This window comes from Haemaphysalis longicornis, unplaced genomic scaffold, assembly GCF_048455015.1.
Source record: "Haemaphysalis longicornis isolate Haplotype H1 unplaced genomic scaffold, Haemaphysalis longicornis Haplotype H1 scaffold_379, whole genome shotgun sequence".
Classification (NCBI taxonomy): domain Eukaryota; kingdom Metazoa; phylum Arthropoda; class Arachnida; order Ixodida; family Ixodidae; genus Haemaphysalis; species Haemaphysalis longicornis.
The window spans coordinates 155,190-182,125 of record NW_027526357.1 but is presented as its reverse complement, the minus strand read 5'-3'; the positions used below and the strand labels follow the sequence as shown (position 1 = coordinate 182,125).

The following is a 26,936-nucleotide window of genomic DNA, read 5'->3' as shown; positions in this document are numbered from 1 at the left end:
GTTTAAATCTTCCACCAGCAGGAAGGGCGTATCGTTGGTTCGGGCATGAAGCACAGCTGTGTGTGCACTCCCCTCGAACGCATAAACCGGCCACCAGTGATTAGCCTGGGCTTAGGCTCGAAAGGCACCGGCAAAAATGTCGTTCGGAAAGCCTTTCAATCTGAAGAACAAGTATGGACTCACTCTGGCGTTCTAAGAGGGAAAGTTGCTCTACACCCGGCCGGTATTCACAACTGCTACACGAGGTTGCATTTCTGGAAAAAACGGTGGCGAAATATTCGGCGGCAGCGGCTACGTCGTTTGACGCCCATTCGCGTTTCTGTTGATTATCTGCAATCATCTGGTAAAGGCGCTACCGCCGCTATCAGCCGTATGCGCAACATGCACTGGTGGTGGCGAGGGGTTTAACAGTTGAGAAAAGAAGTCGGCGTTGGAAAAGAGGAGCACAGAAGTGGCGCCGAGTAAATCGCCTACACCGGAATGAAAACTGGTTGGAGAGGGGGGAGACATATATTTATTTGCAGTAAAACAGTCGTCTCTGGAGATGGAGCAAGTCCTACCTCGGTAAAGACAGAAGAGATTGCGTTTGGACCTTGCTGCATTGCTTCTTTTTATTCGCCTATCGAGATTCCCTTCGTCCAAAGTGATGTCATCTGCATAGATCCTTAAACGTAAGCCTTCAATCTGACCCAGGAAGAAGAAGAAAACTTTATTTTTGCAAGGATCCCCTAGTCCGGAGCTCCCGGAATAGCCAACAGGGCCTTCTCTGCGCGTTCAATGAGTGTTCTTTGCACTTCTGCGCTAGAGTCGGCCAGCCTTCTTTCCCATGAAGTGGAGTGGGGAAAGGTCAGCCATGACGATATTAGGTAGCGTTGGTAATAAGACGGAACTTTGATGTACTCCGATGCAGTTTGATGTTTTGGGGACGAGTGTGTCACCAACTCGTACTCGATAGTGGCGGTCTCACAGGAAATCTTGCACAAAGGCGAGTGACTTTCCGTCCAGTCTTCAGTTGCGTGTGCCTTGGATAACTGCCTCATGAAGTGCCGAGTCGAACGCTTTTTTAACGTCGATGGCTACCACTAGACGGGGGTCACATGATGAGGTGCTAGCTATAACATCTTCGGACAGCATTTTTAAGCTGTCTGGAGTAGAAAGGTGCCTCCGGAACCCCGTTTCACGTGGATGCAGTTGGCCTGTTGTTTCTAAATTCCATTAAATTCTTGTGAGAACCATTCTCTCCATAAGGTTCATAATATTAGAAATCAAAAAATGGGTCTCAGATTCTCTTTTTGCGTGAGAGGCTTGCCAGGCTTTGGAATGGGCACCACCCGCGATTCCTTCCACTCATTAGGCAGCACATATTCCCAGATAGCATTGAGCCAGTCGAGGAGTTGCTCCTTGTGCGCTTCAGGCAATTTGCGAAGGGCCACGTAAGTGCTCCACTCCGGACCAGGTGCGCTCGTTATTTTGCTTTGGTGAAGGGCTTTTAGATGTTCAGCCATTGTAAATGGGTCACATAACGTGTTGTAGAATAACAGGGGTTGTATACACATTGAATCATCTCAGCTTAATATTAGGAGTGTTTGTTTCCTGTAGAAACAGGATTGTTGGCCTCTAGTTTCTCGCGAAGCGTTGATTTATCTCAACGGATCGTGTGGTCAGCCCGCGGCAATGCCATTGCACCACTGCCCCAGGTTGACCCGACCCGTGGCCCTTACTTGTAGGACGCTAAAGCCTTATCATTCCCGCGATACAACCTGCCCTAACCTTGCTCCGTGCTTCTCACCGGGCTGGTATGCACCGGCCCGCTGCTTTCGCCGCCGGAGGTTATGTACCGGGCTGTTGTACCTTGTCAAAGGACCTCAACGATGGAGCCAAGATTAGCCCGGTGTTCAGTTATGGCCAACCTCTCCACCAGGGATACGCGCCGCAGCACTTATTGGAAGCGTAGCCGGTACATAGCCTTGCGGAAGAAGACAGCGACACTCAGAACTGCTCTGACGCACGCTGTGCCTCAGACATTGGAGCGGCTTTGCTACCGGATATGCCCGCTAATACATTTTATTGCAAACAGCCCCCTGCTGCCACGTCACAATATCAACACTGTACATTGATATAAAAAAGAAGCATCTATAGAAAGAGAAAACGCTATACAAAGCAAAACTGGTAAACTGACAAAGCGGTAAACAAAAGTACATGTAAATCTTCAGTAAGGAATAAATGCGATTGCAACAAAGACTGAAAATGTGCAGGAGCTTCGTTATTATTTTCTTTGATATTTTCGTTATAGACAACATTATATTATTCTAGTGTGTTTAAAAGACTCGGTAAGTTGTTCAAAACAGATTGCTAACAATGATTGGTGCGACAGAATGGCAATGACAACAAGGCACTATTGCGCACACAGTAAGCTGGTTCATGACGGACTAGCTGAAGCATAGACAATATGGCGCTGTTATTGGCGATTACTGCAGTTTTGCACATTGAACGTAGTCTGAACACGTAGAGTGAAGTGACCTTACGAATATTAAACTCAGCAAAGTATTGTTTGGTATGCACATTCCACTTGTTGTACTACAAGACGTTTCAATTTATTCTTCTTAGTTGTTGTTCCCCAAAGCCCAGTAGCTAATGGCAGCATAAATGCATTATAAATTAATATTTTGACCCGTCTACGAAGGTTGTATTGGTGTTGACATATCACGAATGTACTGCATTTATTTGAACTGCAAAAGAAAGTACACCGGGCAAACGGGGCGATGCCTCAATGAGCGCTTGCGCGAACATCGAAACACCCTCAAGGGCACGCTCACGTCACATTTATCATCTCATTGTAAAAGTTGCGGCTGCTAGCCGTTGTTTAATAGTACTGCAGTTTTGATGACTCACAAAGATAGGATATCAATGAAGGTAACTGAAGCCTTTTATATGAAAAATAATTCAGAAGGTTGTATTAGTTTCCTGTCCATATCGCTAGTGGGCTGCGAAGTAGCCTATCTGGACAGATGTTGAATTAGTGATTGTTGTGTGCAAAAGTGAGATATACGTCAACATTGTTATGGTCACACACGCTCTTATATACTCTTTTACTGTGTAATAAACATTTCAGTTAATAGTCAGCGCTCGTGTTGTCGTCCTCTTCTTTCTGCCCTGGTTTTTGCGCGCTGTATCACCACAATGAATCTGTACCAATTGGCCCAGTTCGCGACACGTTTGCACGCCATTTATCCTATTTATTTTTGCACGTACGCTGTCAATCTGCATGTCCCAATTTATTGTTTCTGAAAATATATAACCCAATCATTTTACACTAAGCACGATCTTAATCCTATCGTTACCGACTACAAGCTGAATATTGTCGCCCGGAATATTTTTTTGTTCGAAACATCACAGCCTTCGTCGTCTTGTTGTTAATCGTACAGCAGTTTTTTAGATGCAAAACATCTCTTAGTCGACCCTCGTCATCCGGCGTCCGCACCTCTCCTCCTCTCCACAACAGCAGTGATAACGCCGCTTTCTCTCCCCTCCTCCTCTCCACACCACCTGTGCGCTAGCGCGCGCTGCTCCTCCTACCCACACCACCTGTGCGCTACGCGCGCTGCTCCTACTCTGCCCTCTCTCCACCAGCTGTCCAATCACGCGCATGCGCGCTGCTCCTCCTCTCCACTCCCTCTTCTCTGCAAATAAACCCGGTCCGTGCTCCGCTACGTTGCTTCTTCGGTACTGCACCGTCCGTTGACTGGAAATGGACGCCAACGATTCCGTCAGCGAACTGGCTGGCACACCTTGAACTAGCGCCAGCCAGCACACTGTCAGAACCGCGAGCACCTCCGAAAACAAGGCTGCATAGAGGAGAGCTCGCGACGCCGAACGTAGACGGCAGCGTCGAGCAGCGATTCCTCGCTTCGAGAACGAGAAGCCGCTTTGAAACGCCAGCGGCGAGTAGCTGGTCCCGATGGCGTTCGGCAACGTGACAACGCTTCGAAACGCCAGCGTCGAACAGCGGATTCCTCGCTTCGAGAACGAGAAGCCGGAAACGTTCCCCACTACTCGATAAATAAAGAAGACACTTAATACGCTACTACACGTGTCTTTACTCTAACAACCAATTAACACTACTCCACGGCTTTGCATCCCCTCAGGGTTTTCATGGCGGAAGATGGTGTAATTTTATTGCACCTTTGACTAAGATCTTCTCAAAATTAGGACAGTGGACCTCCTGTTACTGCCATTGTAATGTCACCAGCATAAGCAATAAGATGAACTGTTGGGAGGTTATCAAATATTTCATTTATATATATTAAGAACAGGATAGGACCCAAAATGCTGCCTTGTAGTACTCCAGACAAAATTGACTTTGCATTTCACATTGAGCCATTGCAGTCTGCAACCTTTATTTTGTATTTTAAATAAGACTCTTTGAGGCAGAAGCAGCTTCCTCTAATGCCATAGGGACTACGTTTACACAGCAACAACTTATCGTTTATGAGGTCGAAGGCTTTTGAGAAATCAATATAAATTCCAAGAGCAAGTAATTTTTCTCAAATGAGTTAATAATGATTTGTTCCTGTTGAGTCAGCGCCATTTCTGTAGATTTATGCTTTCCGAATACAAATTGATAACCGGAAAGAACTGAGTGCCTAATGGGGAAGTTAATTATACTGGAGTGAATATTTTTTCTACCACTTTCGATAACACAGAGAGGATCGACACAGACGTATAATTTGAAAAATCCGAAGTAGGGCCACCTTTGTGCATAGCGACTACTCTTGCAATTCGCATTTGTTTAGAAAAAACGCCATTCCTCAATGACAAATTGTATACGTGTACCAAGACTGGAGCCGAAATATTCATTACGTATTTGAACGGCTGAATTTGAAAACCATCTATATCCTTAGCTTTACTGGACCGTAGATTCGTGAAAGCTGACAACACTTATGCTTCACTTGCTGGGAACATAAACAGGGATTCTCGAATCCTTGGAGCACCACACAGTGATTTGGTACATTAATGAAGAAGAAATGATTAAATTTATCAGAAAGCTCTTTTTCCTGTCACAAGGGACAAGCAGTGGCCGAGTACTCAAGCTCGACAGTCCAATCAGTTTTCGAATAAACTAACGTGAATGCAAAAAGTCGCGTTTTACAGCCAAGCGGCTAATGTCTCAGTTTCGTCATACTGTCTCCATCTGTAAAATTTCGTGAAACGTAATTTTTTTTGTTTCCACGGCTAGTCTGTCCGGAAGCACTTTCAAGGGCTTCCGGAAAGACATTTTGGACGTTGTCTTTCCCGTCTCAGCATGTGTACATCCCCGGTGGCCCTTTTACGCGTGCGGTGGATGTGGGCACGTGGCATGCACGTGCAGGCAGGCGTCAAGAGCAAACCGGCATGGTTTACTGTGAAATAAATTGATTTTAAATTAATTGAATTAAATATATATACATTTCGACCTCATAAGTTGTTCGTTTAAAATAATTGCAGACGCTGGCGGATTAGAAATCATGGGATCAAATATTTGTTTGTTAAATATAATCTATATTCTTGTCTAGTACGGGCACCGATGTTTTAAGAGTTACGCATTCTATAAACTGCACTCACTAAGACTGCGCAAAAAGCGCTACGATGGCAAAATGTTGCATGACACATAATTTCGTTCCTAGCACATTTTGTGATTTTGCATATGTGTGCCCACAAAACAACATTAAGCCACTTTTTTAGTACTTTCAAGTCAATGTTTAACCTACTTTTGTAATACGCAGGAAACTGCCTCCTAAACGGGACTCTATTAGAAGAAGGACGCAAGGTAAAATCAGCAAACCCATGTGAGCGTTACACCTGTCGCAATGGAAAAATAGTAACTAAGAAGTAAGTGAAGTACATTTGTTCGAAGTTATCCATCAACCCCTTCAATAGAATACAAGATGTTATATCGTAAAGGGAGCTCCGCATGTTGACTCTGTTGACTCTTTTGTGTTTATGTTGACTCTGGAAATACGTCGTTTTAACAATACATTTTTAACTACCGTAGCACCCGACATAAAAGGGTTGAGCTTGGTTTCGGAGACATATGTAAGTGTAGAATAAAATTCGCCAGCGCCCTTTATTAGACTGTTCAGATTTTTCTGTTTTCCTCTGTTTCCTTGTTGTTCGCCTTTTCCACGTGTAGGATAGCATACTAGGCCGTAGCCTGGTTAACATTCCTGCCTTTCCTTTAGCTTTTCTATCTCTATCTAGACTGCTCATACTACTCCTGGAAAAATTTCTAACCAACAATACATAGTAGCAATACCGACGTTAAAGGGGCTTTTCGGGGATGCATGACGTCTTACTGAGGTATTTTATAAAAGGCCTTCGAGCTTTCTTATTTTTATATACGACTGTTTATATTGGGAGTGTTTATTAAAAGGCCTGCTGCACTAAGTTATTCATGCTTTATTATATTACTTGTTATGCTAGAAGTATTTGCTAAAACTTATAACCCACTATAGGGCGCTCATTATTCAATAAAGCGAAAGCTTTCTTAGTGGACCGATGGCGTTTGGACGAAAAAACTAATTTATTTCCCGATGGGACAGTTTGCACACCGAAAAGCTCTAATAATATCTCGGAACACACGGCGCCTCCATGGAGCTAGGTTTCCATTGTGCCAAAACGGTTACTTGAAAGCCGCGAAAAAAGGAACTGGTAAGTTCGGGCCCCCCACTGATTAATTAAAACCGCCAGGCATCTAAATATCTTTCGCTGGGGTTAGCTTATTTACCTTTATTGTGTGTTTTCCCGCCGGCCGAGATGATATGAGCGCGAGAGGCGTAAGGAGAAACCGCGGAGACTTCTTTGTTACGCGCCGCGCTTTTGTGTCCACCCGAAGAGCGGGCCCGGAGACGACGCATGCAAACGCGTCGGTCACCCCATAGTAGAGAGTTTTAGCAGTCCGTATGCTCCGGCCGTTCCGTTCGTTACGTTGCTACCGGGTTTACCGGGACCCGACTGCGCATGCGCGCGCACGTACCGGGCTCTTTCCGTGTAGTGAGACGGAAAACGTGTTTTAGCACTCCGTAGCATCGTAACGTTCGTTCCGTGTGACGGCTGATTAGCCGAGTTGTTGCAAAAATCCACACGCTAAAAATACGTAAATTAAGAACGCAGTTTCCCCTAAAGCATTGCAAATCTGAAATAAAGCGCGCTCGGCCGGACGCATTGTGAGGCAGGGGCTGCGGCGGCGGCGACGGCACCAGAGCGAGCGCAGGTGACGACATGGTCGCGCGCCGTTCGCGTGGAGGAATGGCCTTGGCCTTGCCCGATTGAAGCGCTAGACACATGTACGATTGGTACACGCGATTCGTATGCGACTGATCGTTACGACCGTCACCACGACTAGTCGTACGCGTGAATTTGAGACACATGGCCCGATGCGGGTGTGCGATGCCTCGTCGGCGCCGCTCCGCCCACTGTTTTTGCTCCATGGTCAACTACGACGATCGCTGAGCTGAATTTGTAGATTCCGCGCGTTTGTACGCAAGAAATGGATAAAGCAGGCAATCGTGAAGCGTTTTCTGCATCGGAAACAGTCCGCGCACACGCCGGTCGCGCCTGCCAGCTCGGCACACTCAGCGGCTCGAACCGGCCTAGACCACGGTAGCAACCGCTTGTCGCTGCTCTTCCGAATCAATCTGATCACTAAAACGAAGTTCCACCTGCGAGAAAGTAGGTGTTAGTGTGGTGAAAAATCGTGCTAGGGATTGTTCTCAGGGCTTATTTTAAAAGCGGCGATCAGATATATCGGCCGCGATGCAAGCCTATGCTGACCGGCCGTGGATGCCGCGGCGCGCGGTGCGGCGAGCAGACGAGAGATGGCGATACCTGCGCGGAAGCATCGAAACAAGCTACTATGGTCCCTAGAAATTTCTAGGGACCATAAGGCTACGCATATGTCTCGGTCACCGATCGCTCACGGCAGTTGTAGCTCAAATAAAGTTTCACATGCGAGAAATGGGATGATAGTGTGGGGAAAAGTTGTGTTACGGAGTGTCATTCGCAGTTGCACAGATAGCGCGCCAGGACGCTAAGCCTAAAGTTCCCAACACCCGAGCCGACCAGAGCAACGCAAGCCGGTTGCGGGCTCCGGATACGGTAACACGGAAACAGAGCGCCGGGAGAGACGCCGGCCGCGTACGGAACAAATGGCGCATGCGCAGTCGGGTCCCGGTAAACCCGGTAGCAACGTAACGAACGGAACCGCCGGAGCATACGTACTGCTAAAACTCTCTATATAACTGAAAGCGATGTAAGCTTGCGAAAAAGGATTTCCTTGCGTTCGTTTGAAAAGCCGGCGGAGGGGGACCATTGACATTTTAACGACCGCGATTACCGCCAAGAGAATCCCCGAAGCGGACGGGAGCTGAAGGTCGGTCAAGGGGTCAAACATTGGGTCAAACGAAGAGGCCACAAGCCCCGTGTACATGGACGCGACGGGGGCGGGGTGAGTTGAGTGGCGAGTTCAGCTTACCTCGACGCGTCAGAGTTTATATGAACCCCGTCCAAAGAATCGAGGTGAGAGGAGCGGCGGGGTTCACGGAAAAGGGGCTACCATATTTTCACGATTCTAACGCACACCCTCTTTTGCTAAAAGGTAGCTTAATATTTGTGTGCGCGTTACAATCGGGCTCAAAACCGAAATAGGCTTTAAAGTGCGCAACGGAAACGAAGTACCCGCAAAATCCAACTCAATCCAATAAAAACAAGCCGTCAACACCACGTGAGTGAATTTCGGCGCACTGATTCTTCAATGGCATGCCGCATACCCTGGTCAGCTGTTGCACATTTTTATGTGGTTCTGCTTAGCCCCTAACGATTAGAATTATGAAGATCAAGGTACTTGAAATCGCAAGCAACTTCAGTGTTCCCCGCTATAACTTTATTTCCAGCAGAAGCTGGATAAGCAAACTTGTGAAGCACAATTCATTTTTGGCTTCCAGAGCTGCATGCCAAATAAAATCTCCCTCTTCCAGGTACGTGGTGTCATGTCTTTTCCATCTGCGCAGTACCGTCAGTATCACTTTTTTTTCGAATTTTCCTGCGCGAAGTTACCCGCGCGTTACGATTGGGGGCGCGTTAGAACCGCGCAAATACGGTATTCTGCTCCCCGCGGCCCGCCGACTCAGCCCGACGAGCGAGCTAACCCGCCCCCTGCCTCCAAGTTGACTGGACTCGCCGCGACGGCTCGCTGACCCACCCCGTCCGCTTATACATGGGGGTGTCGAGTCCAAAAAACCTGTTTATTTCGACTCAACGCGCCCTCGTCGGGTCAATGTAAACGGGGCTACAGACGTCCTGTCTGTAGCCCCGTTAACTTGTCTACACGCAAGTTAATTTCAACATAGTGATGTCGCACAAGATGGAATCTTCGTGTTACGTCAATTTCCAGCTATGTGTGGGATCCGGCACTTTTTTTTTTGCTTTTTTCTATCACACAATTTTCTCCAGTTCTGCTTTGCCCTCATATCTAGTTATGGTTGTATGTTTTAAATCCTCTAGGTCGATCTCGAAAAAGGCATCTTTGCGGTCAGCTTCACTATTTAAAGTTTGTGAGATATTGTACCCGTAAATTCCATCTGACTGGTGTATTTGTCGCATTATAATTTCTATCCAAAACTTCAGAGAACAAATGACTATTGGTACAGAGATTTTATTTAGTTATTTTAAAATTTGTTTTTGTTTCAGTATTTATCCAGTGTCTGCAACCTTAAAAGCACGAACTTTTCTCAACTTCCTCAGTGTAACTATTGTCTGCATCCCCATCATTTATGTTTGTCTGCAAATCCCATATTTGCATGACAGCACTTCTCGAACGAAATTTCAAAATTGGCTATCCTGTTTTGTCTTACGTTGCATCCATTCTACGAATATCGCAGCTTATCTGATTTCCAATGTTATCATTTGTGTCGTTCATACCATCCTGGCTGTCTGTATTTGTACGCATGCATAAATACTGGTTTGATTCATTATATGTAATTGTAAACTTTTCGTTTCTAGGTGTCCTAAGCAGGAGGACCCAAAATGTGATGTTTCATTTGCTGGAGTAGGCAAATTCCCTAAATGCTGTGGTGTGACCTTTTGCCAAGGAGGAGACAGCAACGCCCAGAAAAAGGGAAAGAAAAAGAAAGCGAAAACAAGAATGCTAGAAGACACACTAATTTCGGACTAATGCGTGACGTAGCCAAACATTCTTGCAAAATAAAGCGCACTGACATAGATTTCCATTCAACAAGCCTGTGCTTAGGCAATGTCTGCAGCATTTATCCAGGCTGCAAGGGGGACTTCATAACTACTACCACCAATAAATATGGCTACTCAAACAATATGCACTAATGGGGCACTGATTAGTGAGAACATTTTCTTCTAAAAACGAATCAAGTGGGCCGAAGCTTCCCGAAGGAGAAGCTTCGGCCCACTTATTGCGGCCCACTTGTTACATATTGCGTGGCATTCATATTGCATGGCCTTCGTCGCGCTTTCACTTCAAATTACAGGTAACCTGGGGGGTCAACAGCATCTGTGCGGTTGTAACTTGCATTTCTTGTTTTGTTGCGTTTAGCCGTGCTCACGACAGTGCAATTCACCATGTTCCCAAGGTTTCTTTGTTTGTTTTTTTGCTCTGCCTTCATCACGCCTCCCTTAAGCTCACGCTTTTAGCCTAGAAGTGCCTCTCTCGTGTTCTGGTGCCACCAGGGGGCCAACCCGAGTGAACGCGCTGCTTATGGGCTCCTGGGAAAGTTACCCAAAGCAACGAATTGGTCCCCTGTTCACGAGAGAAAACTCGACGGCCACTTCTATGAAGCTATAAGGGTCACCCCGATGCCAAGCTTACGGCTGTGAGTGAGTTTTTCGCAATTCCACGGTACTTCGAAGATTGAAGGGGAGAGCCGGTTCGCTAACCCTAACACAGCCGCGGCCTACACCGGCACGAATACGAAGCGGTGGCGACAGCGGTGATAGCTTCTGGCGCGGCAGCTATACCCGTCGACGAACAAGATAACGAGATGGAAGCCCAGGAAAGACTAGAAATACCAAGTATGCAAGAATACAACGAAGGATGCATTGAGGCGTTCAGCAAGATGACGCGCAGCAACTGAGCCAAACCCAACGTAAAACGAGCACTATGCCCTATGCCAACGCAACAAAGCCAAGACCACCCCCTCTACCGAAAGATTTCAAGATGGTAATTCGCCCCAAGGAAGGACGCGAACTACGCAAGCAAAGCCCGGCCCTCCTCGAGGAGAGCATTCTGTCCGCCGCCCAAATCACGTGGAAAGAAGCTGAGCTCCGAGTCCGGGTCGACCCGAGCCAGAACATGCTAACTATAAGCACACCACATAAGCAATCCGCCAGAGCCCTCAACCGCATCACGCAGCTATTCCTACAAGGGAGAATCTACCCGGCGAGCCTATATAGACTTTCCCCGTACGACTCCAGCAGAGGCATAATACATCATATCCCACAATACTACTCAATCAAGGAACCCGCCGCGGTGGCTCAGTGGCTAAGGCGTTGCGCTGCTGAGCACGAGGTCGCGGGTTCGATTCCCGGCCGCGGCGGCCGCTTTTCTGATGGAGGCGGAAAGCAAAAACGCCCGTGTGTACGAGATTTCGGCGCACGATAAAGATCCCCAGGTGGTCAAAATTAATCCGGAGCCCTCCACTACGGCGCGCCTCATCGCCTGCGTTGCGTCGGCGCGTTAAACCCCACAATCAATCAATCAATCACTCAATCAAGGAAGTCCTCGAAGACATCTGGCTCCCCGTTACTAAATTTCTAACTTGTCGTCGTCTCGGAAGTACTTCCACGGTACTGATCAAGATTCTAGGCAACAAGGGACTCTTCGGCGTATACTATAAATGAGTGGATACAAGGTGCTACATATACAAGCAAACATTTCCTTACTGCCACAACTGCCATGAGACAGGCCGCCGCACTGATGTTTGCCCAACACCTAATGACAGTGCCTGCGCCAAGTGTGGAAGACGAAATCCAGAGCCGGACCACCAATGCACCCCCAAATGCTCACTCTGTCAGGGCGAGCCCTTGACAGCGAGCAAAGACTGCCCACGACGTTTCAAGGAGCCCTACTACCTTCGCCGGAAAAGTTGGGAGAAGGATGCCTGTGCCAAAAGCCTACCCTCTCGCGGCCGGGAAAGATCGTGCAGCAGAGGGTCCTCTCAAGGCAGGCACTCCTCAAGTCATGGTCGCGCTCCAAGTCCAAGGCCCCCACGGGCAGGAGCCTGTCAAAGGAACGGGCGCCGACCACCTCGAGCAACCAAGAAACGCTGACTCCGCAGGTGAGCTGGTCTCAGATTCTCTCTATCACTGCTCATTCCCTCAAACCCACCTGCAATGAACGCACTAACCTACAAAAAGAAGTCACATATCTTAGAAGGGAAACTTCATCGCTCAAAGCAGCCATATCGCAACTGACGCAGTCCAACACCTCAGCCCAGCACCCACAAGCAGGGGTAGAGAAAAAAACGTAAAATATCCGACGTGAGCAAAACAACCACTCCGAATCGCGCTCCCACTCCTACACAAGTTGATGACGTCAGAACAGAATGCCAGGAAGCCACCGAGAAACATGCTCAAACTGTTAATGAGCAACTTGATGCTCTCATTGCGCAGGTTAGCTCACTCGCACAGCTCATGGCACAGTGCCAGCAAACAAATACTCTCATACTGAACTGCCTTGACCACTTGGAAAGTCAATCAACGCCGCGGCAAGTCAAAAGCCGTGCCGTCGACTGACCATGACAGACACAGCACAAGGACATCCCTACGTCCCTCCATGGGTATCAGGATGCAGGAACGTCCAAAGAACTCATAATCTGGCAATGGAACTGCACGAGCATAAAAACAAGATTGGCCTACTCCAACAGTACATTGAATCAGTGTCCACTGCACCCGACGTCATTGCGCTTCAAGAAACCAACGCACACGCTAGGCTTCCAGGATATATCACACATGAAGACTCAAAGGGGTTTAATTCTTGCACGCTAATCAAGAAATCTATCACTGCCATACACCACGCCATAACACAAGCAGAACAAACTGGCATCCTCACCGAACTCATCCCGAGCAATGTACACAAGGGGAAAAACCTCTTTGTCCTCAATGTCTACTGCCGACCAAAGAATAAGCAAGACTGCATTGACCGCATAATGCAACAAGCAACTACCTCCGCGGGCTCCAATCCCCTCATTCTCCTTGGGGATTTCAACGCGGCCCACCCCATATGGGGATACCGATAGGCGAACAAGAGAGGCAATGAGCTCCTCCGCTGCGTGGGTGAAGACGGTTGGGTGCTACTTACGGACTGCAGTAAGCCGACGCGAATGGGCAACAGTGTAACTCGCGACACGTGCCCGGATTTGACTTTTACTAAAAACGTCAACCAATCCACATGGGTGAACCAGGAGGAAAATCTAGGTAGTGACCACTCAGTCGTTTCAACCACCCTTTACGGGGAAGAATATCGAGCACTCCTAGCCGAAGTTCGAAAAACCAACTGGAACAAGATCCGTCAGCGCAGGGCTGAGCTGCTAGCTCCAACATAGAGGACATCAACACCTGGACGCAAGCGCTACGACCTGATGTAAAAGCCACAACGCAACAGCTAAATACTACTACACAGGTTCCGCATATAGACACCAAACTACTCCACTTATGTGAAGCTCGCCGGTCACTCATCCGCAAATGGAAGAGGCAAAAGCACAATCGCTAACGGAAATTGCGAATTGCGGGCCTGACGCAGGACGCCGCCAAATACGCCACTGCACTTTGCAAGCGTAATTGGCTCACGATCTGCGACAGCCTTGGTAGTAGTGTCACCACATCTAAGACATGGCGACTACTCAGATATTTAATTGACCCTTCAAAAAGTAAAGGCGAAACTACCAAGACAATGAAAAACATTTTTCACACCTTCCCGGGCACCACAGACGACCTCCTCAAAATGTTTCAGCAAAGATACCTGCCTCTATCTCCGCCATCCTCAGCTCCAGACTACTCGGGCGATCCAAACCCCCACCTAGATAGGCCCATTGACGAATCGGTGGTACGGGCAGCGCTAGCCAAGATACGGAGAAATACCACACCCGGCCAAGACCGTATCACAAATATGATACAGACCAACCTTGACCATGACTCCGTCACATCCCACACACAATTCATGAATGGCTGTTGGGAAAAGGGAGTCATACCGCCGGAATGTTAGATGGCTGAGGTTCATTTAATTCTGAAACTAGGAAAGGAGCCAAGCGTCGAGAACCTCCGCCCAATTTCATTAACGTCCTGCATAGGAAAGGTACTCGAGCACGTCTTCCTCGCTTGCCTACAACAATACCTAGAAGATTCTTGCCGAATTCCTACATCCATGTACGGATTGAGACCAAGTCTCAGTGCCCAAGACATTCTTCTTCAGCTCAAAGAGAAAATCATGATGCAGGCCAATACTCACACGCATAGAGCAATTATCGCCCTTGATTTAAAAGGGGCGTTTGAGAATGCAAATCATCAAACGATCCTGAACAATCTCAATAACCACTACTGAGGAGCCAGGACATACAATTACACCAGAGAGTTTCTTACAAACCGGCAAGCAGTCCTGAAGGTCGGTGACGGGCAAGCACCTCCCGTTGGAGGTCAAGGCACGCCACAGGGCGCAGTTCGTTCCCCACTTCTATTTAACATCGCCCTCATCGGCATTCTCAAAGCATTAGATGTCATTCTTGACCTTCCACATTGCCTGAATGCCGATAATATAACGTTATGGATGGGCGCAGGGTCGGTAGGGAATATAAATAAATAATTCATAAATAATTAAATAAATAATTCATGCGTATTACTAACAAAAAGCAGCCATATAAATATCAGTACACAATTAACGGCGTTCCTATCTCTCAAACCGACAGTTTCAAATACCTTGGGGTTACGATAAATAGCAATTTAACTTGGTCTACACACATACTTAAAACATCCGCGTCAGGTCGGAGAAAACTGGGTTTGCTGAGACATAAACTGAAACGCTCACCTTCCAACATAACGCTTCTTGCCTATAACACAATAACACGACCAAGTTTAGAATACGCATGCGTAGTTTGGGACCCGCATACTAAAAAATACATTAATAATCTTGAAAAAGTTCAAAAATTAGCTGTCCGCTTTATATCGTTATCGTTATATCGTTATCACCGTCTTGACTCCCCAATCAATCTAATGAAAATTAACAAAATTCCAACACTGGAATCTCGAAGAAAAAAAGCCAGGCTAAAATTTCTTTTTCATATAGCACAAGGAAGCTCACGACTTGATGCATCGGCCTTACTCACTCCGTTATCATCGCCTCCCACGAGGCACTATCATTCCGCTAAGTTCACGCCTATCTCTGTGCGCACTAACACATTTAAGTATTCCTTTTTTCCCAGGACTATAACCGACTGGAACAATCTCCCCCCTGAAATTCTTTCTTCCAGTAGCATGTTGAAATGTATTGATGAAATGTTTGATTTCTAAAAAAAAAAGAATTTTCACATATGTACCTAATCAGTTTGTACTGCCTTGTTCACACGTTTTCTTTTACTCGCTAGAAATTGTGTAACTGGTCTTAACACCATGTAACACCACCACTCCTGCTTAGGCCCATTCGTGGCCCGCAGTATTGTTTAAATAAAAAAAAATGCAAGATCGTCTTCAGCAGGCTGCTGACATCGTGCAAGCTTATGAAACCAAGTGTGGTTTATGCTGCTCTCCACAGAAATCTGAGCTTCTCCTTGTCCGGAAACGCCAAAGGTAATTCTTAACTGATATATTGCACTTGCGTATTATTCTTCGCTTCCATCATGAATTTTGGCATTACTTCTACCGGAGGCTTTTCTGCTATACCCTATTTGCGTCAGTCCCTTTTCTTTCATTTCACAGTGAACTACTCAGCAAGAAGACTGGCACACACCACAGCCTCCCTATAATCGGGTACTGCGCGGCTGGTGTGCACCTGTCCTTCTCATGTGCCCTCACGCTCACGTGTCACGCGGCAGGCACTATTCCACAACTTTTACTTTCCAATTCAGTTTTGTGAATTTTCAAAACCGGGTCCATTAGCTCCTCAAAACTCTCAATTGCGGGTAAGTCACCCAAGTGGGCATGTGCTACGCAGTAAAAAAATAGCAGCAACCCCAACTGTTCAAATTTCTTTCCTTTATTTCGCGTTGCGCTTCACAGGTCTTGTTCGACGAAGCTCTACACAGTCCTTGGTATTTTTTTGGAGTCCAATCACCACCCCCCCTCTATTCCTTCACCCTCGTTCTGGCGTCACGCTGTTACTTTCAGTCTCAACTCTACCCTTCACAAGCTTTGCATGCACTGCTTCTTGCCAGAAGACGCTGGACAAAACATGTTGAAATGCGTAGAGATCGCCTCCGATAATAGATACACGCCGTTGGTTAAATACCATCCTACCCATAACATTTTCGCAAGAATGGTCTGACACACAACGCCTCAAGCTAAATTGTCTGCCGCGTTGACGATAAATGAAACGCACCGACATGCAACGCCGCATTCGAACGTTTTGCTAACAGACAACTGAAGCACGGCCACTCGATGGAAACCTCCTTTCCATCGAGCGGCCGCGACCAAAGCTCAGCTGCCAAAAGCGAAGCTGGTCAAGGGAAACTGAGCTTCTCAGCTGGCTAGTTTAAAGCTAAGCTCGCGCAGCTCCGTCTAAGCATGTCCGCAATGAGTGGAAGCTTCTCAAACGTACGGTACATTTCGGCCTGTGGCTGTCAACATCATCATCACCATCATCATGTCTATCTGCGCCCACTGCAGGGCAAATGCCTCTCCCATAGATCTCCAATCATCCCGGCCCTATGTGCGACCAATTTATCTCCGCAAACTTCTTGATCTCATCTAAGGCTATTGTAAAATTATTTAAAAATGCGCCTAGCGAGCTGATTTTACTCGTCAAACTATCGGAACAGCAAAACGATAGCGCGAGCATGGCCTTTAGGCGGTCACCTTGTAGCGGAAGTTAGCTGTTGCTTTGTTTTGCTTCCATGTGACTCAGCGCGTGCGGCCACGCGGCGCAGAAGGAAAAAAAACGTTTATAAGTGTAGAACTATTCGTGCTATGACGTTCAAATGAGGTACGAAGGTGTTATAGAACTTTTTAAATAGGAACGCGAAAAGGTTACAACTTGCATGGCTAAATTCCTGACGAAAATGTGAAAATTCGCGCAGCTTTCTCCAAACGCGTCCGCCATGAACGGAAGGTTCTTGAAGTTGTTGACACAACAATTACGGTTTAATTAACAGCTTCGCTGTCAAAAATCTCGTCAGAGAATTTCTAGGTTATCTTTTTTTGCGATAGATTGCCCGTTGGCATAAAAATAACCTATATACAAGTAAAGATGGGCACCCATCTCTCGGAGGAAAGCAAGAAGGGAGCGGTGGTGGGGTCCCCAGAGCCACCGCTGGAGTTCCGGTGGTCTTCCAGGATGGAGGCCCGTGCCTCTAAGGGGCGCTTTCTGGCTGAGTCCAGTGAAGGAAATGCCCATATTGAATGGTCCGTATCTGCTTGTGCGGCAGGAGCTGTGCAGAAGGGGCAGGTGTCATCGAACTGGGCATGGTAGCGTGGTGGCCACGCCCGGGTCACTACAGGTGAAAGCGCCACTCCAACGCGGAATCTTAGCAGCAAAACCTCTTCTCAGCAATCCAGTCTACTAGGGAGGTCCGTTCCACACGGTGGGGCGCGACGCAGATCATCCTTCGTTGGAAAAAGTTTTCTAAAGGACCGATTGTTAACTTTGGCAGCGGCCAAGGAATATACGTAGGGTGACAAGCCCTATCCGCTGCAATATGAGCGGGGAGCGTATTCATCCGCACCCACAACAGCCGGAGAGGGCAGCGTTACGTGTCTAGTAGTGTGTGGATTTCCCTCGAAATAGTGCAATTTTTTGGATACTCGGCGTGAATTCCGTATCGCCGTCGTGGAGCGTGTATAAAGATGTGCGATGAACCCACTGAAGCACGCTGTAGGGCCGGTGTTTATGCCTGTAGACCATCCCGGATAGCTGTGAGCACCGCCAGTAGATATGGCAGGCTGCGGATGGTTTGGTAGAGGCAAGTTTGAGAGGCGTCTAAGGAGACGGAACACTGCATCACATTGGATAAAACGCCATCCTGTGCCCCAGCGACCACGACGTCCTCTACCGCATCTAAGTTATTTGAAGGGCATAGAACAGTAATTTTTGGCAGAGGTACTTTGCAAACCCTAATCGAAATACTGGATATGTTGGTTGCCTACGTTGTGCGAACTATTAAGACTTAGAAAAAAGTTGAAATAAGTGTTGCGAGGTTCCTTTAAAATGTTACACTGCTCGGACATAAACTCGCACCCTCCGAAAGAAATTTGTGCAGGAAGTGCACTGCTACTAGCACATTTGGTAGACAACGCATGCTAGAGAAGCCGGTCATTCCCACTATGTCCTGTCTGCCCCACTAGGAGTTGCTTCAGAAGAGCGGGATCCCGTAGACTGCTTCAGTCAAAAATTTCTCTTCTATCAGACTTTCTTGCGTGGCTCTCACGAGTTGACCTTCTTGTACAGACTGCCAAGTTTTTTGGCAGCAGAAAAAGCCACCCGCATTTCCGAACCGCTTACAATAGAGAGTTATAGCAGTCCGTATGCTCCGTCGTTTACATTGATACCGTGTTGACCAGGACCCGTCTGGGCACTTTCGCATTCGTCGCGGTTGGCTGGATTAGTTCTGCGGGCCGGCCCTCGCCATGCCCGTGCATATGTTACGGTGGGGTGGTGTCCTCCTCGCTCTTTCCGCACGCGCAGGCGCTGTCGGGTCCCGGTCAACACGGTAACGACGGAACAGACGGATCATACGGAGTACTAAGACTCTATATTAACTTCGGTGTGATTGCCACGTAATGTCACGTCATGAACGCGCGGATTGGTCTTTGTGGCCTTGAAGACTTAGCGTACCGCAGAATTCTACCCTATTTCTACACTATGTTCGGTCAGAACTCTTGTCAGACAGACTCTGGAGGAGGTGCTGAGGGTACCCTGAGATTAGCGAGCGCTGACATAAGTCGCGGAACGTGGTCTCCACCTGGTGGTGTCATGACCTGCAAAGGGCATTCTTCAAAATACCTTCTGCTGCTCTGCTTTTCACAAGCTGAGAGGGGGCCGAGGAATATGGCAGCAGCGCGTTCCTAGACCGGGTGCACATCCACAATGCACATGCTCCGAACTGATAAACAGCCTCAGGTCGACAAACGTTATCTGGCCACCGATGGTCACATTTCTGTTTAAGACATCTTTTAGATGCGGCGCATCTCTTGCTCTGAGGCATGTCCCTCCTGCGTCGTCGTCGGCGGCGGCGGCGTCCGTCCGCAGCCCTCCTCCGTTCGCCTCTCCCACAGCTGTGTGCAACACTCTTACTCCGGCGCATTAGCATAACGACAGCTGGCGCACTTGGTTGGCGCGCGCTTCGCTGCGTTAACGCTGCGTTAACAGCTGCTCCGGTGCGCATGTGCGCGCATGCGCGACTCACCTCCGCGGTCTCCTCTCCTTCAAGCGCTGTGAATATAAATCGGGTATCACGCTGGGTGGTGGCCGCTATAACACGTGTACTCTCTCATTTCGCGTACGCATGTGCATAAAAATGTAAAATTGCCTCCATCGTCCCGTGTATGAGAACATCCGTATGTGATGGAAGGCATCCTACGCGTTCACAATAAGTTTCACGCGATGTAGAGAATCAACCCAATGGAAACGCCAATTAAACCCCCAGATGCGCCGCATCACACCAGTGTTCCCTCGCGGGGAGATGGAGGCAATTTTTCTTCATACTCTGTTTTATTGATGATAGTCTTTCTTGGGCTACTTAAACCCGAAAAGTTTGGCCCGTCTGTCTGTCTTGCTGTCTGTCAGAGCCATGGACGTTTGCAATGCGACTGAAGCTTCTCCGCCGTATTTTTGACTTGTGTGCTCACAATCTCGGTTGTGGCGGAAGAAAGCCTACTCGTCGGGCTAGTAATCTGCGGAAGAAATTTGGCCTGACAACCACGTTTCGGTAATGCACTATACGTCATGATCTAAAAGAACATTATCAAAGAATTGTTGCGCTTTTGTACCTAGGACTCGTGTGTTCTGGTAGTAAAAATAAATACTCATAGATAATTATGTCTTTTGGCTTCGTCGCTTGGTCTTCCCTCACAATACCCTCAGATTGGCGAAATAAGCGTCCGCTCGGCATACTGACGACTTACCCAACGATACCCGGCCATCTTGTACGTGGCCCGAGCCTGGACCATTGACACTGGCTCGGTTGCGAAGTTTCAGCTGTTGTTCGCAGTATTTATTTGGCGTCCCCATACGAGCCTATGCGCCTGATTAACATTTACTCGAGTGCGGAAGCTGGGGGCCTTGTGCTTGTTAACAAGGAGCTTACGCTGACAGTGCGACGCTTTATGTTCTTCCGTGATCATTGTGACGGTTTCCTCCGGGCGGCTCTCCAAAATGTAGGCACCTTACACCTAGTCCCTTCGCTTACAACAACAGCAGAGCTTGAACATGGTGCCCGTGCAGCGGACTTTTATAGAGAAGCGGCAGGGGCGGTGACCCTCCTGCCGGGACGTTTCTCCTGGGAGTACCTGAGCGCCGTGTAACCATGGAGGCCCGCTCCAAACCGGGACGCCGCCCCCGGCCACGGCACCGTTCCCGGTCTCGGTTCCGTTTCCGACCAGGCTAGAGCTCTGCCTCCAGGTCTAGCCCTGGACCCAGCTCCGGCAACCGGTCCTAATCCAGTTCCAGACAGTCAATGTGGACCAGGAATCCCGCGACCCGCAGGCAGGAGGGGCAGGTGTCACCAAGGTGAACTGGGCGGCGGGCGTAGTGCTGCCTCCCACTGCTTGAAATTATACCCACTCAACTTATCACACAACACACACTCCTCCCGACACCGCACTTCTACTCCAACAAGCACTAGCGGAAGTCAAAGCACTTCGATATGCAAACGCGGAGCTCAGAAATACAAACCAGGAACTGAGAAAAGCACTCCATGCTAAAGAACAAGAAACTGGGCACAAGCCTGATGAGCCAATCGAAACCCAGTCATCCAACATCGATACGCAAGTGCAGATACATATACTACACGAAAATCAAGCCCTCATACAGCACAACATGTAGGCCACCCAGGAAACCGTTACTGAGCTAAACGCGACAGTGCAAAGGATGCAGATAGTACGAATTATGACGCCGACCTCTACCCCTGTACGCAATGATAAGCGTGAAAAGCCATACGCACGATCCACGCTAAACCCCGCCACCTCTGTTTCGCAGCAGGATGGCTAGTGGGGTGGAGAGATGAAATCTGTCCCGCTTTGGAAGTGGAATTGCCGGAGCTACTCAAAGAAACAAGGCACGCTCATGCAGTAGAGAAGGAATGCTATCACAAAACCCGATATAATAACACCACAAAAGACAGAATGTACACCACACCAGCATGCTACATCACACACCTATCCGACAACCTTCCGCCTAGGGTAGCCACCCTCGCGTCACGAACAATCCCCGTCGTACATCAAATTGATGGCGGCAGCGTTGAGCATGTACTCATACAAGGCGTACATTGTACCAGAGGCCAACCGAGTGTAATTGTGTTAAACATCTAGACCTCGCCAAACCATCGTCGCGATACCTTCCAATACTTAAAATGAAATCAGAGAGCCCGGCGGGCAGAAACTGCCTGATAATAGTAGGATACTTAACGCAGCGCATCCGTCGTGGTGCTACAAGAACTCATGCCAAAGGGCAACAAGCTCCACACTACCATTCAGCAACATCGGGTGATAGTCCTCACTGGCACAACCTATCCAACTCGTACTGGGAACATCATCACAGGAGATACTAGTCCTGACCTCATGCTGATCAAGAACGTTGCACAAGCAGAGTGGAAAAATTTGGAAGAGTCGCTGGGGAGTGATAATTATATTGTCGAGAGTATCATCCCAACAGCTTATTTACGTCATACCATGAAGTCAGACAAATGCATGTATACTTCGGCATAAAAAGTCCTAGCTGAATTCTTGTCGGCAAAGCGCGAGGCAGACACAGGACGAGAAAAGAGAAGGGACGAAGACGAGCGCTAACTTCCAACAAAGTTTGTTTCGAGAAGCAAACACATATATACCCCGAGCCAAAACAGTGACAAAATACGCAGAATCATCTAGATATAACACACATGCCATGCGCGAACATTCTATAGCCTGAGGAATTGCAACTCTTTATCACAAAGCGCGAGGGAGGGGGTGCTGACACATTCCGGCCCCATTCTACAAATCTTTTCCGCTTCAATGATTTCGCGCGTAAGCCTGCTTTTGCTTTTCCCTATTACAAAGGTTTTTTTTTTTTTTAAATCTGGCTTACAACCCTTTAAAACACACGTGCTGCAGTGCTGTGCGAGGAAACCATCGCGACCATTCATTACATTGCGTGCGTGTTCGCGGAGCCTATCATTTAAACCGCGAGCGGTCTGTCCTACATATTGCTTACCACATAAGAGAGGGATCTGGTACACCACATTTTCTGCACACGAAACGAAGGGATTTTTGTGCTTCTTGGAACATCCTCGGTTTACTTTTGCGTCTGAAGATTTCATCTTGAATAAGGTGGCCAATTTTTACGGCGCTGAAAAGACTACTTTTACACCTACACGTGCTCCGATCTTTTTTAGGTTGTGCGATACGCCATGAATATAAGGAACCACGGCGAATTTAGGCTGGGGTAATGACGTTTCTTCTGGGAGAGATTGTTTTTACATATGCTTCTTGACCAAAGCTTCCGCTACCGATATCTGTATGCGTGTGGGATAACCAGCATTCGAGAGCCTCAAAGACTGCTCGTTCAAACTATTGACCATTCGTCGCCAAAAAAGCAGATTCCGCTGCTATACGCTGCTCTATGGATATGCCAATTATCGGCGCTCATTAGCGAAATGACGCACTATTTCGCTTCACCTCGCCTAGACGGCAGCAGCATCTGAGTGGAGACGTTAGAGGAGAGGACATAAGGCCCGTTGGTAAAGCTATCCGGGCATGACTTAATGGCTCAGTTGGCAGAGCGTTTCACACCTCTCGTTACGGCCAGAGTGATCGTGGGCTCGAAATGTAGCGGCGCCGCGCCCATTGACCTTTTCCTGGTGATGTCATTTCCGTGACGGATATGACGTCGGTGAGGTTGGTGTACCCCGGCATAAAGCACTTTCCTGACAAAATACAGCAAACCACGGAAGTAAAATACTAATTTGCATAGTACATACGTGGCTACGGAGAACATGGAGAACGTAATTGAGCACTTTGTGCAATTCACAAATATAAGAGATCGCAAGAGTTTTCCACTTTTTGACACTAACCGGTAGAGCCTTAAAGTTAGGCGGGACTGGAAATGGCGGGCGGCCGTCGCAATGCTGGAGTGTTTTCTGATATGGTGGTCTGAAGACACCTGCGTTCACAGGCATCAAAGCACTGATCCAAATCCATCCTCAAGAGTGCTGGTACTAGCGTAGGTCGACTAGTAGGCTACTTATACGCCGGGGTTGACGTCCACCTTTCTGCAGAACCTATGACCGCACTACGAACCAGACAACGGGAGCGGTGGTGATGAGCTCGCTTTATAGCCTCCTCCTTTCCCTCAGTCCCCTTTCTACAGTGCTGTCTCTTGTACCCGGCTGCCGGCGTTCACGTGTGCGGCGTTTTGCTGTGCACGTGTCTTCGGCGTGACCTCTTTCTGTTTCAAGTGTTTACGTGGTCTTCTCACATGGAGAGGGAGATAGAGGAGGACGTTTATTGCTCTCACATAATAGGAAGAAGAGAGTGGGGAACGGGGTCGGTCATCCATGGAAAGGAAATAAGAGAATAAACTTTATTTTGAGCCTTTGTCCAAAGCACTGGTTGCTTTCTGGTAGGGTAAAGGAATACGAATGGCAGGTGTCCTGCTGTGCGTTTGGTGCGATTTATTTCTGTGGCAAGATTTCATGGCTTTTTTAGTGGAACGTATTCGGAAGTGCCGCATTCTTTCCCTTCATCCCGTGATTTTTTAATTTTATTTGGCTTGGGTTCCAACAGGCTACCGCCTTCGCCTTTCGGGCAATGATTCACCACCGCCACCTTCTTTCGTGCATCGCAACACCTGCCGCGGCACTGATAGCAGAGATCCGGTCATGTAGCGCGGTTTGTACGATGTAGCCAACCCATCTTCAAATTTTTGTATTTTTGTAAGCTTGTGAGTGCGATCTTTGATCAAAGCTCTGAAGAATCAACTTAATTTGTGAGTACCGGAGATTCGGCCATCTGCTCCCACATCCCGTGAGCAGTGTTCCCAACACGGTCCAACAAAATTACCAGGGAAATGGCGCTTCTTCGGGCCACCAGGTAACGTCACAAGCTCTTGTCCAGGGTTAGTATAGCAGCATCTGACGGGCGAGAAAAAACTCCTTGGCCTGGCCGCCATCGGCGTTTCCCTGCAAAATCCCGGAATGAATTGCGGCCGCTGTCAATACGTCCATCAGTTGCCCCTACCCTCAACCTCGTCGTCGCAACTACGAAGCTCCGCAGTCACGTTGGTTTTTATTGTGATGGTATCTGGATTATCGCCTTCTACTGCGGAAATAGACCCTTTCTCCTTCTATGGTCAGGGGACGTGGTTCCTGATAACCCTCCCACGACTGCTGCTGGAATGAATGCGAGGCTTTATTTGCGCGTTATACGAGCTCCTGTAAATGGGTGGTGGCGGAATACTTCATGTGTTTTATAGAATCTGCTGCAGCGGCATAAGAACAGATACACAAAATGAACTACATAAATATGCAAGGTCCTAGTGTCGAAGCGGAACAGTGTCCCCAGAGCATTTTGGCATACCCATCCGTGGCAAGAACCTACAGAGGATATCGGCAAAGACTGAATAAACGGTCCAATATTGGGTTGATCTGGAAGGCCAAGTGGTGTGAGAAAGCAACAACAACTGTGGCTGCTCCATTTCCACACAGCCCATACCAACGAGAGGGACTGGCGAAGAAGAACAAGTAAGAACAAGACGTCGGCAAAAACGGCGCTTCCTTGGGAGGCCAGATAAGGTCACAAGTGCCGTCCGCCTTCAGCTATGATTGAGGCCTTGTTTGTTTGAATAGCAAGCGAGTTGGTAAATGTTTGTCTTCGCAGCGAAAAACAAACAAGACAAGGGGAAATAAACCAAAGGACAGGCTCTGACCGTTTGCTTGATTGTTTGTTTGCTTCTATGTTGCCGGCTTGCCATTCAGTTTTCAGTTGTGATGTGGTGCTTGATGAATAGTTGTCATGACCTGTCGAGCAGCAAAAAAGCCTCCCCACATTCTTAAATCACGTGGTATCTTGTCTCTTGCAGGGCAGACACCTGTATGAACTGGAGCTGGTCGGCGACATGGACTGGTTCGCCTGCGGAGAAGCCGAGCTGATGGTCGTGGGAAATGTGCCCGACAACGGAGGGGGCTTCGGAGACTAATGGAGGAAGGAGGAACGAGGGGGGTGCTCTTAGGTTACTAGTGCTGCTCTGCCTTGTGCTACACATTGGGTTTTACCGACTGAGATCGAAATAAAAGAAAAAAGTGTTTCGTGCGACCTTGTAAAGTGCCTGTTACCGTACTGGTCCTCGACTAAAGACAAACTGCGGACATTTTTAACGAGTCGCTTCCATAATGTGACGAGATGAAAAAGAAGACGAAACTGTTGCATAGCCCTGTCCTCATCTACCACCGACGATGGTGTGGGCAGCACGCAGCCTGGCTGGAAGCCGTCACCACCGCTTGTAAATGGGTTTATCGCTGACATCTTGCAACACAGCCCTTCACCACCACCCATGGTTCGTCTTATCGGTTCTGCCACCAGGTGACAACATTCCGGTAGACGTATTGCGTCATACCTTCAATATATACACAGGAAGAAAATCCGGTAGTCCGAAACGCCAAGGAAAGCAAGCCGTGCGAGAATGTTTTTCTTGTTCTTTTTTTAGGTAAGCTTCTATTGGCTGACCTACGCCGTAAATCGTGGCGTGCGCCTAAACGCCTTGCGGCAAAGCCAACTTTATCACCGATGGCGACGATGACTGTGGCGACGATGATGATGATGCGCCTAAAGTATTTGGCATGTACTGATTTGAAAAGATTAGCCAGGGATAAAGTGTGACTCTGCCACACCACTTACGAATTCGGTTTCATACAGCCAGGTGGTGCGACTGCGTCGACCTCGTCAGCAATCCCGTCTTCAAGAGGCCGACCAGAATTCCCTGGCCCTAGAAGAGGTATATCTTCGCCTCCAGGCACTACAAACGAAGCTTGCGAATTTGACCACTCGTCGTGTCCAGTTTCTGGTGCAGAGACGCTTAATGCGGGCTGCTGCAAAATTGAGCTCATATGAAGCTATACCTCCTCTGTCAACTTCTCCCTTGCTTCCACCTCCTCCGGCATTATTACCACCACCAGCCTCGATCTCGTCAGCATCCGACGCTCGGTCCATTCTTAACTACGTGGTGCAGCAGCTACGCATATTAACCACGACTCTTGCAGCATGCCTCCCCTAAATTATGCACCTGCCGTACTTGCAACTACACGCAAGGACACTATCCTACAATGTAACTGTCGGGGCCTGCCCCAAAAAGTTGGTGAACTTAAGCAACGCCTTCGCCTAGGCTCACTTCGTGCATGGGTGCTACTGCTTCAGGAAGCGAATGGCCTACCCCATATCCCCTTTACTACCGGCTATGCGTCTCCAACAATCATTGACCACCGTAACGCCCCACCAACGCCACGGGGTAAAGTGGTGGTATATATATGTCCTCACGCGCCTTCCCC

At 48.2% G+C, this 26,936-nt stretch overlaps 1 long non-coding RNA gene across 1 annotated transcript in view; it reads left to right on the top strand.

Annotated features, from left to right (window-relative positions):
- Nucleotides 1–10,270, top strand: part of LOC144178023 (uncharacterized) — a 29,061-nt gene extending 18,791 nt beyond the window's left edge. The window contains exons 2-3 of the long non-coding RNA XR_013323920.1: nt 5,763–5,868; nt 10,036–10,270. This is a non-coding gene — a long non-coding RNA (uncharacterized LOC144178023). The remainder of the gene's footprint in view (nt 1–5,762; nt 5,869–10,035) is intronic.
- Nucleotides 10,271–26,936: the final 16,666 nt, after the last annotated feature.